This window comes from Erinaceus europaeus, chromosome 2, assembly GCF_950295315.1.
Source record: "Erinaceus europaeus chromosome 2, mEriEur2.1, whole genome shotgun sequence".
Lineage (NCBI taxonomy): Eukaryota > Metazoa > Chordata > Mammalia > Eulipotyphla > Erinaceidae > Erinaceus > Erinaceus europaeus.
The window spans coordinates 182732677-182753312 of NC_080163.1; the positions used below are offsets into that span (position 1 = coordinate 182732677).

General features: G+C 42.0%; 1 long non-coding RNA gene across 1 annotated transcript in view; it reads right to left on the reverse strand.

Moving 5' to 3' along the window:
• The window catches only part of LOC132537030 (uncharacterized), a 221398-nt gene that overhangs the window by 147710 nt on the left and 53052 nt on the right, over window positions 1-20636 (reverse strand). Inside the window, exons 3-4 of the long non-coding RNA XR_009548547.1 lie at window positions 8181-8331; window positions 7000-7103 (exon numbers count right to left, since the gene is read on the reverse strand). This is a non-coding gene — a long non-coding RNA (uncharacterized LOC132537030). The remainder of the gene's footprint in view (window positions 1-6999; window positions 7104-8180; window positions 8332-20636) is intronic.

Genomic DNA, 20636 nt, shown 5'->3' on the forward strand with positions numbered 1-20636 from the left:
TGCAAAAATTGTGAAAGTCTGCTCAGCAAAGACACCACCAAAGGCCTGGCCAAGTGATTATCTGATAAAGAGACTAGTATGAATGAGCAGCACAGATGTAGTCAGCTACCCCAGCTGGACAACTGCCAGTTTTAAGGGGAAAGTGACAGGCAGAAGGAAGGAAGTTTTACAGGACAGGACTGTAAAACTACTCACCTGTGAACATGCTCCATTGTTCATAAAAAAAAAATGAGCCTGGGGGGCAAGTTAGAAACCAACAGATCAGGGAGCCGGGCAGTAGTGCAGTGGGTTAAGCACACATGGCGCCAAGTGCAAGGACCAGCATAAGGATCCCAGTTCAAGTCCCCAGATCCCCACCTGCAGGGTAGTCACTTCACTGGCGGTGAAGCTGGTCTGCAGGTGTCTATCCTTCTCTCCCCCTCTCTGTCTTCCACTCCTCTCTCCATTTCTCTCTGTCCTATCCAATAACGAGGACAACAATAACTACAACAATAAAACAACAAGGGCAACAAAAGGGAAAATAAATATTAAAAAAAAAAAAGTAAAGAAAGAAACCAACAGAACATCTCTTAGTTTCAAAAGAGGGCGCCATCACCTGGCTTAAAAGAAGCCAGGAAACCTTTGCACACAGTTGTTAGGCTAGGCCTACCAATGATACAGGGTCAGGCCCTTAGCCCCAGCTGGTCCAGAAGGTAGAATACCTGTTTCAGAACACCTGGAGGGCAGAGCATGAGGCCAAAGATTAACCTCAAGCCAGAAGATCTCATGGAGTTTGCCTTGCTAAGGCTTTGAACTTGGCTTGAGATCCTGTCTCTCTTTGTGATTTCTCTCTTGATTTTCTTTTTTCATCTCCTTGATTTTAATCCAACTCAAACATTTAATTCATCAACAAGTTTTCACCGCTGTCTAACATTATACCGCAAGTCCATCAACTTCTCTTCAGTGCCCCTGCGAACACCGAGACAGAAGCTACCATCATCTCTCACTCCATTAGTGAAACCACCTCCTCACTCAACTCTGCTCCCAGATTTGCCTCCAACAATTCTGTTTCATAAAGCAGTCATAGTCCTTTTTTTTTAAATTGCCACCAGGGTTATCACTGAAACCCAGTGCTTGCATGATGATTCCACCACTCCCAGTGACCATATTTTTTCCTTTTTTTTTCTTTCTGTCTCTGTGTGTCTCTCTCTCCTTCTCTATTCCCCTTCCCTCCCAATTTCTCTGTCTTATAAAATTAAATAAAGTTTTAAAAATGAGAGAGAGAGAGAGACCTACAACTCTGTGTTACTAAGAGAGAGAGAGACTTACAGCTCTGTATTACTGCTCAAGAAGTTTTCCCTGGGCAAGTGGGGGGCAACTGGGTGTGGGGCATTGATTCCTAGGCAAGATAATGTGTATGTTCAACCAGATGCACCATCTCCCAGCCCGTCAGAGTGGTCTTTAAAAACAACACTCTGTGAGGCCGGCAATAGTGCACAAGGTTAAACGGACATAGTGCAAAGCACAAGGACCCACACAAGGATCCCGGTTCAAGCTCCCTCCCCTCCCCACCTGCAGAGAGGTGGCCTCACAAGCAGTCAAGCAGATCTGCAGGTGTCTGTCTTCCTCCTCTCTATCTTCCCCTCCTCTCTCAATTTTCCTTTGTCCTATCCAATGGCAACAATGGGGGGAAAATGGCCTCCAGGAGCAGTGGATTCGTAGTGCAGGCACTGAGCCCCAGGGATAACCCTAGAGGCAAAAAATAAACAAACAAAAACTCAGCAACTGGGGAGATAGCTCAATTGGTAGAGCAAGGAACTATCATGCCTAAGGCTCCAGATTCAAGACTCAACATTACATATTCCTGTGTGATGCTCTGACTCCCCCCTCCCCTTTCTCTTTCTGTGTGAAACTCTATCTAATGTTAAATAAATAAAAATGAAACTTTAAGAAAAAGCATACACACAAGGGTTAGGAGAGAGCTCACCTATAGAGAACACTACCATGCACAAGAACCTGGGCTTAAGCCTCAGTAGTACAAGGGAGCACTGTGGTCAATACCATGGAAAGCTCCATGAATAGTGGAGCAGTGCTGTAGTGTCACTCCTCCTATCTGTCTGTCTGTATGTATGTATGTATGTGTGTATCTCCCTCTGTCTCTACCTGAAATGAAGCAGAACAGTAGAATTTCTCTTGTCCACCACATTCCCCTCAAAGGCCTGTCAACGGCCTCATGTTGTTGCAGGGTGACACTCCAAAGCCTTGGCCTGCTCGTGCCTCGGGCTCACCAGCTGTCCTTCACGACCTCCCCCTACTCCTGCCCAACCTGGACCTCAGCCCCAGGCTCACTCTGCTGCGAGGGTTTTTCTCCAGGCTTCATACTTCATACCTAGCGAGATCCTGTGCCCTTTTATGTCATAGTTCAAAACCAGTGCTCTCTTAATAAGGCATTCCTGAGTTCCTAGTTTAAATTCCAGCTTCCTTTTACTTTTTTCTAAAATTTTTTATTCATTTTTATTTTAATGAGAGAGATGCAAATAGAGGCAGAGAAACAGACAGAGACCAAAGCATATCTCAGCTCTGGTTAGTGATGGTGCTGGGAATTGAACCTGATGATCTCAGAGTCTCAAACATGAGGTTATTTTTGCATAATCACTATGCTATCTCTTCAGCCCCCCAGTTTCCTTTTATAGTCTATCTAAAACCCAGTATACTCTTTTCAGTAGACTCACTATAATTTCATGATTATTAAGAGCTGCTGCTGCTAGGCTCTTAAGAGCTGGGAAGTCCGGGGACATTCCTGTTTTATGCTCAAACCAATTAGCCCCTTGCTTCACAGCAACACAACTCAATAAATATCTTCTATATCAATGACTTAAATGACCTAAGAACCTATGAAGAGAAGAAATTAAAGAATGATAGTAACTGACTTTATATGCAACAAATATGATAATAAGTATTCCCTGTTTTCATAGAAAAGAGGTGATAAAACTTAAAAGACAGCAATTCTGATCTATCTTAGGCACAAGAAAATTCTTCCTAAAAGGAGTGCTGATTTTACTTTTTATTTATTTATTTTAATAAGAGAGATACAAAGAGAAATATTCAGAGAGAGAAAGAGAGAGAGGGAGAGAGAGAGAGAGTGAGCAGAGCACTGCTTAGCTCTGATTTAGATGCTAGGGATTGAACCTGAGACCTCAGAGCCTCAGGCATCAAAGTCTTTTGCATAACCATTATGCTGTCTCCCCAGCTTTTTTTATTTAATGAAAGATACAGAGAGAAAAAGACCTGAGCACTGTTCAGTTTTAGATTATGGTGGTGATGAGGATTGAGTCTGAAACTTGGAGCTTCAGACACGCGTCCTTTTGTATAACCATTATGCTATTTCTCCTGCCCACCTGATTTTTAAAAGTACAGAAATAAGTTGCTGGCTGGTGCCTCACCTGATAGAATAGACATGTTACCATGCAGAGTGACTCAAGTTTGAGCCCCAGGCAACTTCCAGGGGGCAGAACTTGGAGATCAGTGGGGTGGTGCTGAGGTATCTCTGCTTTTTTCTCTGTCTCTGTATCCCTCTCTATTTCTGTCTCTTATGCTGTTAAAAAAATGGCCACCAAAAGCAGTGAAGTCATTCAGGCTCCAGTGATAACACTGGTGGCAAAAAAAAAAAAGTATAGATGGATAGAAAGATGTGACATTGTTTTCTTCATCATCATTGAAGTATAAACTGTCATTTTTTTGCAGATGACTAGTCATAACTTCCATGAGTGTCTTGTCCCCTCTTGATAGAAAGCCCTTCCTTTTTATATTGTCCTTTTTTTTTTTTGCAATAGAAACTCAAGAAAGAGTTTTCTGTGCTCATTAAGTTTTGTTCTCTTGCTCTCTTTTTTATTTGCACACAAGCTCAACTTCAAGTAGAAATTATTCTCCTTAAATCACTGTGAAGCATTTGCCAGTACAATACTTCATCACACTCGAATACTATAGTGCACAGTTCCTATAAATAAGGACATTCTCATATAAGACCGTAGCATAAGCACCAAATCAGAAAATTGGCCCTGACACATTACTCTCACATAATCCTCAGACCTCATTCAAGTTCTATTTAATAAAACCCTCTGTAACAAAAGATTTCAGTTCAGAATCACATGCAGACACATCCCTACAGTTTGAATCAGATTAGCTCCTCAGTGTCTTTAGCCTACTTCCATGTTCCTGGTCTTCCTTCCTTTCTCTCTCTCTGTCTCTCTCTCTCTTTCTTTCCTTCTTTCTTTTTTGCTGTGACTTCACCACTCTGGGTCAAATGTTTTCAGACAGAAAGAGGGAAACAAAGGAAGAGAAGGAACACCACAACAGTGAAGTTTCTCCCCTCACAGTAGGGACTGGGCTGCTAGCTGGCCATTCTTAGGGATTATAGATCACCGTAATTGTAGACTGCCCATCAATTTGAGTTTCCTCTTTAGATCTGGGCTATGCCTCTCAGGCATAAGTCATGCTATAATCTTCTCACTGAATGTTATCAAATAGTACAGGATTTCAGTTTGTCTCTTTACTGATAATGTTCTTTCTGGTCTGGTCTGTCAGACTTCTGTATTACAAAGTTACATTTCCCCTTTTATACTTAAAAGCAACTTGTCAGGAGGGACTTTTTAAAAATATTTATTTATTTCCTTTTTGTTGCCCTTGTTTTTTTATTATTGCTGTCGTTATTATTGTTGTTGATGTCGTCGTTGTTGGATAGGACAGAGAGAAATGGAGAGAGGAGGGGAAGACAGAGCGGGAGAGAGAAAGATAGACACCTGCAGACCTGCTTCACCACCTGTGAAATGACCCCTCTGCAGGTGGGGGGCCGGGGGCTCGAACCAGGATCCTTACGTCAGTCTTTGCACTTTGTGCCACATGCACTTAACCCACTGCACTACTACCTGTCTCCCGGGACTTTTGAATATACTGTTCTTCATCAAATGTTCAATTTACTCATTCAGTCATTTGTACCAGTGTGGACTCATGGCTTTCTATTTGCTTCAACCCATTACTCTCACTATTCTGATATGTCACTTGCCCCAGATTTGACCATAGAGCTCTTTCAAGATTGTGTGTCTGTTAGATTTTTTTTCTCCATTAGTCTTAAAGTCCATATATACTTCCTGGCATATATTGTTTCAGGTCTTCCTTTCTTTCTTTCTTCCTTTCTTTCTTCCCCTCTTTTTTTTTTTCTTTTTGCTGTGACTTCACCACTCTGGGTCAAATGTTTTCAGATAGAAAGAGGGAAACAAAGGAAGAGAAGGAACACCACAACAGTGAAGTTTCTCCCCTCACAGTAGGGACTGGGCTGCTAGCTGGGTTGTTCTCGTGATAAAGCAGACACTCCCTCCCACACTCCCTATGTCCCCCCACCTGGCCCTGCTGCCAAGTGACCTATTGACAGTTTGCCAGCACTTTAGTTTTTTCTTATGCATTCCTGCCCCAGCCATCCTTCTCCCACACAGGTCCTGACATCCTATGCCCAGTAGTCACCCTACCCCTCCATCACCCTGTGCCAAGATGCTATCTTTTGAAGGCATTCTCACTCCTCTCAGATACTCCACACTGGGTTATCACCCTGCAAGAATGCCCTCCTCACCAAATGGTCTCTCCCCTAAGCTGAGACACCTATCCACCCTAACCTACTCAGGTTCCAATGCCCTGCAGTGGACCACCACACAGCATCCCAGCAATTCTTCATCATAAGGACAACACCTTTGGGATATTGGCTAAGGCTCCCTGCCGTGCTATATGGATGCCAATGTGCTTAATCTCATCTACTGGCTTTGAAGCTCATTTTGTTCTTTCAGGAAAAGAAAGGGTGAGGAAGAAGGAAAATCAAGTGTCTTCTAATCAGACTTTCATCCTGCCACCTTCATCCCAATACATAATAACATCCCCTGTCAAGGTAACAGTAACACACACAGAGACACACACACACACATACACACACACACACACACACACACACACACACACACACATCAATTATCAGTGTTCCTTCAACAGAATGAGTATTTCCTCCCTCTGGAAACACCTTTTGTACTTGGCCCTCCATTTTGCTTGATGGCTCAAGGACCCATTTTGTCCTGCTTCTCCCCCTCCTAGAAATACCTGGCAGCCAAATCCCTTGTTCATAGCCTAAAACTATCCTGAAATATCCTGGTCATTTCTAAATTAAATTTGACCATAAATGCCACTGGCATTACATAACCATCACAGAGACAGACACTGTGTACAAAACAATAGGCCCTTCTACAATGGAAACAAATTTATTTAACATGAGAGGACAAGGGCATCATTCTAGCAAACACACTGCTTAGAACCAAACTCAAGACCTCATGTATGAGAGTTCAAGACTCCAGCCACTGTGCCATCTCCCAGGCAGCACAGACTTAATACTCCTACAGTGATTCATTCTGAGGCAATCTTGTTCACCAGAAGCCAAGGTTAAAATCAGAATCAAAACAATAATTCACTCCCTGGTCCCAATTCATTAACTTTAATGTGATCATCATCATTCAGAAACCTGCACAAAGAACTGCTAAATTCAGATTGCTGGAATTAAAAGGGGGAAACGGCTTTGTTTAAAGTACCTTTTCTAATTGTTTAACAAAATGAGCCCTTTTGAAATTCTTCACGTTTAAAATCATCTCTGCCAAGGCTCACGTTAGGTTTCCCAACTAAACAAGACTGTGGCTCCTGAGAATGAGCCAAGGGGCTCATGAAATGAACCAAGGCAGAGGCTGTAAAACAAATATTTTTATCAAGTGTTCATATTTTATCAGCCAAACTGAATGATAGCAAATCACCACATGTCCAAAAAATGGAGAGAAAGCTGTGAGCCGTTTGTTTTATATTGATTCGACCTTCTGTTCCTCTAGTGGCCTGATCTAAAATGACCTGGCAGGCTCAGCAGCACCCCAGGCTCCTTGTCAACAGCCGGACCCACTATGCCCATCACTGACATAATGCAAACTCTCAGCAACAACTCACCAGCAGGGGGCACTGTACCCAGGTCTTTCTGTAGGCAACCCATTCTAAAGCTGCTGCTGCTGCTCAACTTTTTTGAGAGCTGGGGAGGTCTGCAGAAAAGTGACCTGATGGACAAGAAAATACTCAGTATTTTGCACTGCTCAGAAACATGCATTGCTTTGAAATAATAGGAACATGTGTTTGTTCTCAGACTATCCTCTAAGAGCTTTTGATATTATTCAAGAGCTTCAAAGTGTATTGCTTTTATAAAATTATATAAAACTATTCAATAGTACCTTAAACGTACTCTAAATTTTCTACTATATTAGGGTAAAAACTACCCTAAATAAATAAACTTAGAGGGTCAGGCAGTGGCACACCACATTAGGCACACGTGTGAATGTGAAATGCAAGGACTGGTATAAGTAAGGATCCTGATTCCCCTGGCTCCCCCATCTGCAAGGGGGTCACTTCACAAGTAGTGAATTGGGTCTGCAGGTGTCTATCTTTCTCTCCCCCTCTCTGTCCTCCCCTCCTCTCTCAATTTCTCTCTGTCCAACCCAAAAAAGTTCGAAAAAAAAAATGGCCACAGGAGCAGTGGATTCATAGTGCTGGCACCAAGAACCAGCAATAACTATGGAAGCAAAGAAAAAAAATTATATATATATATATATATATATATATAATCAGGTTTTCCCTGGTCTAACATGGCAATTAGTTTAATAGCACTTCCTGCATTCCAAAAACATTTTTCCTTATAAAAGATGGGTACTGAAGTTGGATAGAAACACCAAGAATAAAATAAAAATACCAATTCTTTGCAGTTAAAAAAAAGTGGGGGGTCAGGCAGTAGCGCAGTGGGTTAAGCACACATGGTGCAAAGTACAAGGACCTTGTAAGGATCCTGGTTCGCGCCTCTGGCTCCCCACCTGCAGGGGAGTCACTTCACAAGTGGTGAAGCAGGTCTACAGGTGTCTATCTTTCTCTCCCCCTCTGTCTTCCCCTCCTCTCTCGATTTCTCTCTGTCCTATCCAACAACAACAACATCAGTGACAACAATAACAATAATGGCAACAAGGACAACGACAAAAAAAGGGAGAATGGCTTCCAGGAGCAGTGGATTTGTAGTGCAGGCATGGAGCCCCAACAATAACCCTGGAGGCAAAAAAAAAAAGTGGAGGCCAGGCCAGTAGGTGGCTTACCCAGTAGAGCACACTGATGATCATGCATGAGGACATGGGTGATCAGCTACCACATAGGAGTGCCTGCAGGAGGAAAGCTTCATGAGCAATGGAGCAGTGCTTCAGTATCTCTTCTTCTCCTGTCTTTCCTTCTCTGCTGCTCACCTTCTAACTAAAAGGAAAAAAAATAGCATGAATGGTGAAAATCATGCAGATATTGAGTGCCTTTGATTATTCTACAAACAAACAAATAAGAAACACTATAGAAGACTGGTAAGTTATCTCACCTGGGTGGATGTTCACTTTGCCATGCCCAAGGTAAAGACTGGCCCTCACCACACCAGGGGAAGTTTCTGTGTTGTGGTGGTCTACTCTCTCTGTCTGTCTGTCTGTATATCTGAAAAAAATATTGGCTCAGTACAGTGAAGAAGAGAAGAGGAAAAAAAGAAGATCTCGGGACTGGCAAATTGGGCTAGATGCTAAGAGAATTCTTTGTCTTTGACACATTACCATTTATAACATAAAACTTCGTCAGGGCTGTAAATTCCAAGTGCTTTCAACCAAAAAAAAAAAATGTGTTCTCTTTTCTTTGTTGTTTTTTCGATCTTGGCTAGAATTGAGTAGAAATAAGCCTATGATGTCTGTGCATGTGTGTCATTAAATAAAAGAAATCTGACTCTAGACACTATCCATGAAACAACAGGCAAGTCTTCCATTTAAGGAACAACCCATGCACAGGTCATTGTGTCCATATGGCTTTGCTTGAGTGTCTGCTTCCTCCTCTCAGTATGGGAAAACAATGGTTTCCCTTCCCTCAATAAAGCAAAACACTCATGCCTTGGCAAAATGATTTTCCAGCTGTTAGACATTACAAGTGCTAAATTTCATAGATGGTGCAAGTTTGAATGGTTTTGCTCCAAAACAGCTGTTATCAGTGGATCTTCCAAGGGAATAATTCAAATTAAAGACTGGGTAACATCCAACCATACTTTATCCATTTTGGTCATTTCTGTGCAAAGTAATCATGAAATAGGGAGGTTCCTGATCATTATCTACAAGAATTCATATGATTTGACTGTCAGTATTTCCAGCACTTGCCTGCCTACATTTTAAAAAAATATTTATTCCCTTTTGTTGCCCTTGTTGTTTTATTATTGTAGTTATTATTGTTGTTGTTATTGATGTCATCATTGTTGGACAGGACAGAGAGAAATGGAGAGAATAGGGGAAGACAGAGAGTGGGAGAGAAAGATAGACACCTGCAGACCTGCTTCACTGCTTGTGAGCAACTCCCCTGCAGGTGGGGAGCCAGGCACTGAACTGGGATCCTTAGGCCAGTCCTTGTGCTTTGCGCCACCTGAGCTTAACCTGCTGTGCTACCACCCAACTCCCCCTACATTTTTCTTTATCCTTTCTCCTTGACTCATGTGGCCTTTGACTCCCCCTTGGTGGCCAAACAGGGTCCTAGGGTGGGTTTATGTTATCACCAGTGGGGAATGCACTGATTGTAACAGGTTGTTTCTGGGTATCAACACTATCTACTGCCCCACTATCATCTCAGCAGTTTCAGGAATGATCCATGGACCTCTAGTCCACAGGAATTGGGTTATATGCTCTTCAAAACTCAACCATAAGATTGAGCAGATAGCTTCCTGGGTAGGATGTCACATTCACACAACCCAGGCTTGAGAACCAGTACCACACAGTACTATGGCAGTGGAGGAAGCTTCAGTGCTATGTTGTCACTCCTTGCTTCTCTTCTTGCCTCTATCCGAATGAAAAACTGGTCCAGAGTGGGGAAATTGTGCATGTGGCCTTGTTCCACACAAAGAAAAAAGTCAACAACAGTTCCTGGCCAGGGGCTAACCAATGACAGTCTCTTAGTGAGAGACTGATAACTGAAGACAGAAGGACAACATCAGGAATTCAAGTTCCCATTCCTGTCCAGATGGCCTTCCCTTTTGTTACAGAGAGAATAGTTAGGACCCACTGTGGACTTTGTTCTACATTTGAAGAGTCACAGTATTAAAGGCAAGAGAAGATGTGGAAGGTAGGAAGATTTGAGGACATTTGTCCCCTTCCCGATTACCCCAAATCCAGCTCTTGGTTTTCTTGCCCCCTCTCCATTTCTACACTCCTTGGAGGAGAAGAGGTTGATTTGAGTTAATGACTCAACCTCTGAGTGTGAGTTCAGATGACAATACTAGCAATTTCCCTTCCTGCAAAAGCTGGTGTGACAGAGTTTGACTCTGTAGCCCCAGGCAGTGGGCCTTGGATTGGCTTCACAATCACAAGGTAATGAGTTCTGCTAACCTCCTGAGTGAGTTTAGAAGCAGATTATTCTATGCAAAGTCTCCAGACATGAGCCTAGTTCAGACAACCCTATGAGGCCCAGCTAATCTGTGCCCAGATTCTTGTGAGTCAACATGTATCTTCTAAATCATTGCTTATGGTCATTTGTCACATAGCTGTCTTCAGGGGTCCTTAACACCATCCTTGGGTTCAAAGATTTGCTAGAATTAGCTTAAATCAGCAGAGTCATTGAAATCATGTTTAAAGTTTATTGCAGTTAAAGGATACAGATGAAAGTAGGTTGCAGAAAAAAAAAAGATGCACTGAGCAGATGGCAGGAGAGTGCAGGCATGAGTTTCCCACCAGACTCTCACAGTGGAGTCCTATGGACAGTACTTAATTTCCCCAGTAATGGTGTGTGTCAACTAGAACAAAGTATTGCAAACCATGGCAGCTCAGGAAAGCTTTGACATCCAGAGATTTCACTGGAGACTGTTGATGTAAGAGTGTCTGGGAGACCACCTGCAGGTGGTCCTTCAGATTCTCACTCCTCCAGAGCTCAACACAAACAGTAGAGTCCAAAGAGCTAGCCTTGCTGAAACTCACACTGTTAGCATAAAGTCTCTGTCATGACCTAAGGCCTAAGGTAAACAAAGACCTCTTAGCAGGCAGTGTATTCCAAAGGATTAGATATTTTCTCCCAGGAGTCAGATGAGGACAAAGCCTTTCTTTGGAATGTGTGAGATTTGGACAACCCAGACCTGCTGAGTTAATCCTTTATCACACAGTAGCAATAAATAACTAATACAGATTTTGTCACCTGTAAGTAAAGTGCCACTGTAATAAATACCTTCAAGTGTGGGAAGAGCTTTGAAACTAAGTAGTGGGCAGAAGCTGGAAGGATTTTTCTTTTCTGTTTTTCTTTTTTCTTCTTCTTCTTTCTTTCTTTCTTTTTCTCCCCCATATGAGCCAGGGTCTCACCTCTCCCAGGAAGCTTTTTCATTCAGAGTGGGACAGAGGAAGGGAGCAAGTGGTGACACACCTCATTAAGTGCACATATTACCAAGCACAAGGACCCAGTTTGAGCCCCCGCTCCCCACCTAGAGGAGGTCTGCTTCTCTCTCTATCTCCCCGTCCTCTCTCAATATTTCTCTATTCTATCTAATAAAAAAAATGAAATACTTCTGTGAGGCATGGCTATGGAGTAGCACCTACCAAATCAGACTTTTCCCCAAAACAAGAAATATCTACAACTATTGAACTTAAAAATATTCACCAACTACAGCTGAGACATCCACAGAAACACCACAGCCTCAGTCAGGTGCTGCATGCCTGGTTGGGGAGAGAAGAGATGTTGAACTGAAGCCAAACAGAAATCATTTAGAGCTCCAGCAGGGCACCCGCCATTTTTCCCCCTCTACACACAGAAGTAGTCAAGGAAACACATGGTGAGAGAAGGGAACTTATGTCCTTTTAATCCATGACCTCAGGGGCATTTGCCTACTGAATTTACAGGCAAGAACACACACACACACACACACACACAAAAGCAGGGGGCATTTGTAACCAAAAGAAGTCTGATCTGTCGCCAAAACATAAATATAATTTGTGGCAGCTGGTGGTGGTAAGGTCAGCCCTGCTTCTATACTCACAGCTGTAGCCCAGCAGTAGTGAGCTACTTTACCATGTGCACAACCAAAGTCCAAGTCATGCTATCACTGCATTGGCATTGAAGGAAACTTTGGTGTTGCACTCTCTCTCTCTCTCTCTCTCTCTCTCTCTCTCTCTCTCTCTCTTCATTTCAGTTTCTATAAATAAAATAAAATAAAATAAAATAAAATAAAATAAAATAAAATAAAATAAAATAAAATGCCTTCTCAATCCAGAGGTTCCAAGTGTATTAGAAACTTTTGTGAGGGGCTTTGTGGTGGCACACCCAATAGAGCACACAAATTATCATGAGCAAGAACCCAGGTTCAATCCCCAGGTCCCCATCTGTGGTGGGGGGGAAGCTTCATAAGAAGTAAAGCAGTGTTGCAGGTGTCTCTCTGTAGCTGGCATAAAATCCATAGTATCACAACTTGTCATTGCACTATTTGTTTCACATTGGATTTTTATTTTTTATTTTTATATATCAGAGCACTGCTTAGCTCTGATATATAAAACTAACTGTGGTGCAGGGGATTGAAACTGGGACTTCAGAGCATTAGAATCTCTTTGCGTAACCATTATGCTATCTCTCCCAGATGGATTTTTTTTCTTACTCTTGTTTTCTTGATGATCAAATGTGGGCTTAGAATAGTTGTACTGATGTCCTGGTTTCTTTTCCCAATATGTCTGCTACCAACTATTTTTCAGATTCTTCAGACAGCCCCATCTGCAGTGAAAAATTTTCACGAGTGGTAAAATAGGGCTGCAGGTGTTTCTCTGTCTCTCTCCCTTTCTTCTTTCTTTCTTTATTTATTTCCTTTTGTTGCCCTCGTTGTTTTATTGTTGTAGCTATTGATGTTGTCATTGTTGCATAGGACAGAGAGAAATGGAGAGAGGAGGGGAAGACAAAGAGGGGGAGAGAAAGACAGACACCTGTAGACCTGCTTTACCGCTTTTGAAGCAACTCCCCTGGAGGTGGGAGGCTGGGGGCTCAAATCGGGATCCTTAAGTCGGTCCTTGTGTTTTGTGCCATGTGCGCTTAACCCGCTGTGCTACCACCCAACTCCCTCTTTTTTTAATATTCATTTATTTATTTATTCCCTTTTGTTGCCCTTGTTGTTGTTGTAGTTATTACTGTTGTTGTCACTGTTGCATAGGCTAGAGAGAAATGAAGAGAAGAGGGGAAGACAGAGAAGGGGAGAGAAAGACACCTGCTGACCTGTTTCACTGCTTGTGAAGCGACTCCCCTGCAGTTGGAAACCAGGGGCTCGAACCAGGATCCTTAAGCCGGTCCTTGCATTTGCGCCACCTGCGCTTAGCCCTCTGCGCTACCATCTGACTCCCTCTCTCTCCCTTTCTATCTCCCATCCGCCTATCAATTTCTCTCTGTCTCTATCCAATAATTAAATAATTCTTCAGAGAGTTTCTTCATTCTTCCCAGAGCTTTGAACTGAATTCAATGGTGGAGCAATTTTCACTGGACTCAAGACATCACTTTATTTCTTTTATTTTTTCCTCTTTCCTTCCTCCTCCCCTTTTTCTTTTTCATACACAGAGCCTCTAACGTGCAATTTCACTGCTCCTAGAACACTTTTTTCATTCAGGAAGAGATATGCACTGAAAGAGGGAGAGAGAGATACTACAGCACTAGAGCTTCCTGTGGTGCCATAAAACCTCCCAGATGGTGCCAGGGCATGAACCTGGGCCTAATGCGTAGCAATACAGGCACCCTACCTATTGAGATATTTCTCAGGCCCTCATTCTCTCTTACTCACCCTGAAATAAGACTTTGCCTCCACTGCACTCCTAAAAGGTACAACTATTCCACCATTCTCTGGGTCACTTTTCTCATTTAGATAGAGAGACACAGAGAGGGAGAGACACCACAGCACCTGCAGTGCATAACCCCTCCCAGGTGATGCTGGGACTTGAACTTAAACCTCATGCATGGTAACGCATGGACCCTAAACAGTAAGCTAGCTTTCCAGTTCCCTTTATGATACTGTTTATGATTTAAACACTTTTTAAAAGACTTTCTTTTAAAAATATTTTATGTATTTATTTGATAGAAAAATTGAGAGAGAAGGGGAAGAGAGAGAGAGAGAGAGAAAGAGAGAGATATCTGTAACATTGCTTCACTACTTGCAAAGCTTCCTACCTGCCAACCCAATTCCTTCAGTATTGTAACATATATGCTTGAACCCAGCTCCTTCAGTAGTGTAACATGCACGCTCGACCAGGTGTGCCACCCCCAGCCCCTTAATTTAAGCGCTTTATAGGGAATGTTGGTTGCCAACAGAATGTTGTCTGTTGCCACAGGAGTGCACCTCCATATCTCTCCAAAATTAGTGTCACCACACCTCACCCTGTACCCAACTATCCTCCTTCTCCTCCATGATACTGGACTGTATGAGATCTTTTTAAGCGGCTTTCTAGTCCTGGTTTGTTGAGAACTTTAATTTTAAATTGGTCTAGATCATCACATTTTTAAATGGTAAATCAACTTTGCATGCTAAATGTGCTTAATTTGATGTTCTTTTTTCCTCTACTATTGTTAAGCCTCATTGCTCCTACTTATGATTTCCTTTATGCCCACCTAGTTGAGTTACATCAAAAATTTAGTGTATTGTAGAGCATACAATGAACATAACAAAATAGTTGTGAGCGAGCAGAAGAATGACTCAGCTTGTAGAGCACAGGACTTGCAAGCCTAAGGCTCCAGGTTTGATCTCCAGCACTAAATATACTAGACTGGTTGCTCTGGCTTCTCTCTCTTATATAAAACTCACTCTACCTCCTATGAACTTAGTCTTTAAAAAATACTTAGGAGATCAAATTCATATTTGATAAGAATATTAATAATTATAGTGAAAAATACAAGGCTTGTATATTCTGATACTTTATAAGATATTAACAATTTCTTGAGAGTGGGGGACCAAACCATTTTTATTTATTATTTAACAAATAGAGACAGAGATAAATTGAAAGGGAAGAGGAAGATATGGAGGGAGAAGAGAAAGAGAGGCACCTGCAGCACTGCTTTACTACTCATGAATCTTTCCCACTGTAGGTAGGAACTGGGGGCTTGAATTCAGGTCCTTGTGCATTGTAAAATGTGAGCTTAAGCAGCGGATTAAGCGCACGTGGCACAAAGCGCAAGGACCAGCAGAAGGACCCCGGTTCGAGCCCCCGGCTCCCCACCTGCAGGGGAGTTGCTTCACAAGCAGTGAAGCAGGTCTGCAGGTGTCTATCTTTCTCTCTCCCTCTCTCCATTTCTCTCTGTCCTATCCAACAACAACAACATCAGTAACAACAACAATAATAACTACAACAATAAAACAAGGGCAACAAAAAGGGAATAAATAAATAAATATTTTAAAATGTGAGCTTAATCAGATGCACCACCACCCAGCTCCTAGGAGCAATCAATTTTAATGCATTCTTTCTTATAAATACTCCAAAGATGTATTTTTGCCATGTGATGTTGCCAGCATTGGACAAAATCCTGGGTCGCAAATCTACATAAGCCTTCATGACAGCAGAACCTTCCATTCACCTTTATTGTTTACTATGACCCCTGTGTTCCCTGCAAAATAAATAAATATGCCATTTTTTCCTCCAGAGGGGTCTTTCCTTGCTGAATTAGCACTGCTGAAACTGTCTTTTTTTTTTTTTTTTTTGAGGCTCTGGTCTGCCTTTTTTAGCATGGCATCACCATGTCACCCACACCAGGAGGTATGTTCAGTCGTCCCTTGGTCCCCTTTAGGAAGATGACACACAGACCTATGGATCCTGAGGAGTCACCACAACTGACCATGGCTTCCACCAGGATATTAGAGGAAATTCAAAATTTTACACAGAGAAACCCATCATATCCTCACTTCAACCTCTTGAATGTCAGAAAGGGACAGAAAAGCTAATTATTTTTTTTCTTCTTTCTCTCTTTTTCTCTTTCTTCCTTTCTTTCTTTCCTCCTTTCGTTCTTTTCCTGCCATCAGGATTATCACTGAGGCTCAGTACCTGCACAGTGAAACCACCCCCCCTTCCAACAGTCACTGCTTTCTATTCTTTTTTTTTTTTTTTCAGTTTGATAGAGATAAAGGGGAATAGAGAAAAGGAGAAAGAAGCAGAGATAACTACGGCATTATTCCACTATTTGTGAAGCTTCCCTCCTACGGGTGGGAACTGGGGCTTGAACCTAGATCCATGTGCATGGCAATATGCACGCTCTATTGGGTGTGCCACCACTTCATCCAAAGGTAAATATTTCTTAAAGCTATCTGAAAACAATACTCATTACCGCTAAAACCAAGACAATGGTGACTGGCAAGGACATTGAGGCTTTTGAAGTAAACTCTGACAGCAAACCACCCAAAATTCAAAATTATGACTTATACTAGCCCTAAAGAAGGTCCTAAACTTAAGTCCAGAATATAATATATATCACAAAATTCTAGGTCAGAATGCTGGGAAAAGTATCACAGTTAACAAAATAAAACTAAAACAAAGAAGTGTCGGGGGGTGGGGAGAACGAGAACATAAGAAGCCATTTTTAAAATATGTGCGTGTGGTAGTAAAACATTGCAACATGACCATACCCAGACAAAACTGAACACACACAAAAAATTGTGCAATTTTTATCACCACTTTTATCTGAAAAGCCTTTTTTGTTTGTTTGTTTTTCCTCTTCCTCATAAGAAGCTGAGAGCTCACTACGCCCTCATCTGCCCTATCAACACCTCCAACATGAATAAGAGCCCAGAACTTATCCCTAGAGAATGAGAGGAGTCATTTCTATGTCGAATGGGTCCCTAGAGGGTTCTTTTTAATCAAAAAGCACACAGAGATGGATGAAGTCTGGGCTTGGATAATGGACAAAAGGAAGAGAGAGGTAAATGGAAGTGATAACAACATGGTTTTTGTAATTTCCCCAAACCCCCTTATATACAAGAGATCAAGTGAGATAGCAAAAGACAAAAGCCCTGGATATTGTCACCAATAAAACCAGGTCACTATATAACCATTAAAAAAAAGTATATGGGTGGTGCCAAACCACTCACAGCTGGAAGACCCACAAAAGAAAGACTGCAGACCAGAGGGAAGAGGAAGCCAGGGGTCTTTGTGCTAGAAACTGAGGGGTTATCACCAGGCAGTCCTCCCTTAAAAGATGTGCTTCCACTCAGATGCAGATTTGGGCAACAGGTGAAATTGTGAGGGGCTGCCCTGTAGAACTCCTACAGGAAAGTTGAAAGGAGACAGCAGAACACCAGGACTATCAGGAACACCCAGTAGGGCTCTTTCTAGAAAGACAGTCTCACAATGGGGAGAAACCACTGAGTAGAGCACAAGAGAGGCACCTGGGCTTAAAAAGAACAAAGCATGTTCAGATACCAGAAAGAAGGAAGCAAGTAACAAGAAACCCTAAAGAAAGGACCACACAGATGGGGGAGATAGCATAATGGTTATGCAAAGAGACTCTCATGCCTGAGGCTCCGAAGTCCCAGGTTCAATCCCCTACACCACCATAAGCCAGAGCTGAGCAGTACTCTGGTGTTTCTCTGTGTGAGTCTCTCTCCCTGCATCTAAGTAAAATAAATTTTTTAAAAAATTAAATTATAAAAAAAAAATTTTTAAAGGACCACACATGAACTATATCATCTGAGATGAAATTAGAAAAGAAAGCAGACCAGAGTGCTAGCTCACACAAACCAGGTGAGAGCCATAGCACACCACATAAGAATACCACAAAGCTTCTCTCTCTCCCTCTCCCTCTCTCTCTCTTTCTCTCAAAGAAGTGGAATCATGCATGCATGACACTCTTGCATGGCAAAAATAAATAAATGAAACCATATATATGCATGAGAGAAAACATTCTGGCTCATCCCTCAGCCCCTATATATGAACTTCCTTTTAAAAATACATCTTCAGTGTGCAAAGCGCAAGGGCTGGTGTAAGGATCCCGGTTCGAACCCCCGGCTCCCCACCTACCATGGAGTTGATTCACAGGCGGTGATGCAGGTCTGCAGGTGTCTATCTTTCTCTCCCCGTCTCTGTCTTCCCCTCCTCTCTCCATTTCTCTCTGTCCTATCCAACAATGATGACATCAATAACAACAATAACTACAACAATTTAAAAAAGTGCAACAAAAGGGAATAAATAAATATTTAAAAAAATACATCTTCAATATGGAGCACAAGGACCCATGTAAGGATTCTGGTTCGAGCCCCCGGCTCCCCACCTGCAGAGAAGTCACTTCACAAGTGGTGAAGCAGGTCTGCAGATGTCTATCTTTATCTCCCCCTCTCTATTTTCCCTTCTTCTCTCAATTTCCCTCTGTCCTATCCATTTTTTTAATGGCCTCCGGGAGCAGTAGATTCATATTGCTGGCACGTAACCCCAGTGATAACCCCGGAAGGCAAAATAAATAAATAAATAAATAAATAAATGCACATCTTCAACAACAGAAAAGGATTGTAATCAATCCCCCATTCAAAAAACATTATATTAAAGTGATTCAAACAACATTCAGGGAGGAAATTTCACCAGGAAAATATGACAAGTATATGAAACAGTGAGCTAATGTTGTGGGGGGAAAAAGACTTAAATAAAATTAGGAAGGTGGCAGATGAAAAAAAAAGTAAAAATAGTACAAGCCAGAACTAGAAAAGTTTAGAAATGAGTTGACCAGTCAATAAAGTATATGGAAAAAGAGTCAACAGAGCTCAGAAACATGTTTGTATTAACTCTAAAGATACTCCAAATAAAAGGGAAAAATATTTTTGGAATGAAGATTAAACTAGAAGTACTGATTAGAAAGCACAGAGTATGGAGAATGAATTCATATGAACAAGAAACAATGGGGGTATGACTATTTCAAAGTATATTGAAATATTCTCCATTTCTCTCTGTCCTATCCAACAACAATGACATCAATAATAACTATAATAATAAAACAACAAGGACAACAAAAGAGAACAAATAAATAAATATTTTAAAAATGATAATTCTGGGACTGGGTGGTGGTACACCTGGTTAAGCATTCCCATCAAAACGCACAAGGACACAGGATCAACCCCTGATCTTCACCTGCAGGGGAAAAGCTTCACGAGGGTGAAACGGGGCTGCAGGTGTCTCTCTGCTTCTCTATCTCCCCCTCCTCTTCAATCTCTCTCTGTCTCTGTCCAATAATAAATAAACAAAAATATTTTTAAATGATAATTCAAAATTCTTCCCTAAACTTAAAGAAGACTTGAACTTCCATATTTACAAGGAACACCCTATGGTGGGAAAATCAACCCAGAATGATTTTTTTTTTTTAATTTCTATACTGGGGGATTAATGTTTTATAGTCGACAATAAATACAATAGTTTGTACATGCATAACATTTCTCAGTTCTCCACACAACAATACAACCCCACTAGGTCCTCTACTATCATGGGCCAGGACCAGGGAGCTGGTATCAACAGTACTACACCAGACTTTCATACCTGAGGCACTGGAGATCCCAGGTTCAATCCCAGAACCACTATAAGCCAGAGGCTAGTAGTGTTTATTTAAGAAAAAGTGCTTATATAATAAGTATAACTGCTGGGTCAGAGAGATAGCTCACCAGGTAGGGTGCATGCCTTACCATGTGCACAGCCCAGGTTCCAGTCCTGACACTATGTGAGAGTGTTACAATAGAACCAGAGGAAGTGCTGGTAATGTTCTCTCTCTCTCCCTCTCCCTCTCCCTCTTCCTCTCCCTCTTTCTCTCTCTCTCTTTTCACCTGAATGAAAGTTGACCAGGGAGCAGTCCCATTCCTGAGAAAAATGTGTGTGTGTGTGTGTGTGTGTGTGTGTGTGTGTCTCACTTATAAAAGTAAACTCAATACAAATACTAAAAAAAGGTAGGGTGGGAGCAGTGGGTTAAGCGCACGTGGCACAAAGTGCAAGGGACAGCATACTGGTTCGAGCCCCCAGCTACCCACCTGCAGGGAGTCGCCTCGCAAGCAGTGAAGCAGGTATGCAGGTGTCTGTCTTTCTCTCCTCCTCTCTGTCTTCCCCTCCTCTTTCAATTTCTCTCTGTCCTATCCAACAACAACAGCTATGACAACAACAATAACAACTACAACAAGCGCAACAACAAGGGCAACAGAATGGGAAAAATGGCCTCCAGGAGCAGTGGATTCATAGTGCAGGCACCAGGCCCAGCGATAACCCTGAAGGCAAAAAAAAAAAGGGTAGGATAATTAAGGGCATTATATAATGACTTCACCACAATAATGATAATCACTGGAACAAAAAATCCAAGTCTTTCTCTGTATCAAAGGAAATGTCAAGCAAAGTAGAGAAAGAATAAGAGAGCACAAGAGATTACAGAGGAACTGCTTGTGAAATCAAAGAGAAGAAGATGAGCCCCTGTACTCAGGCCAACACTCTTGTCAAGCAGGATATGCCCTTGCAGTTCTTAGTTCCAAAGGTACATTGAGACCACATGGCAAGTGGGAAAAAGACAAAGGGCCTACTCATTGCAGGAACAAGTCTTCAGAATTA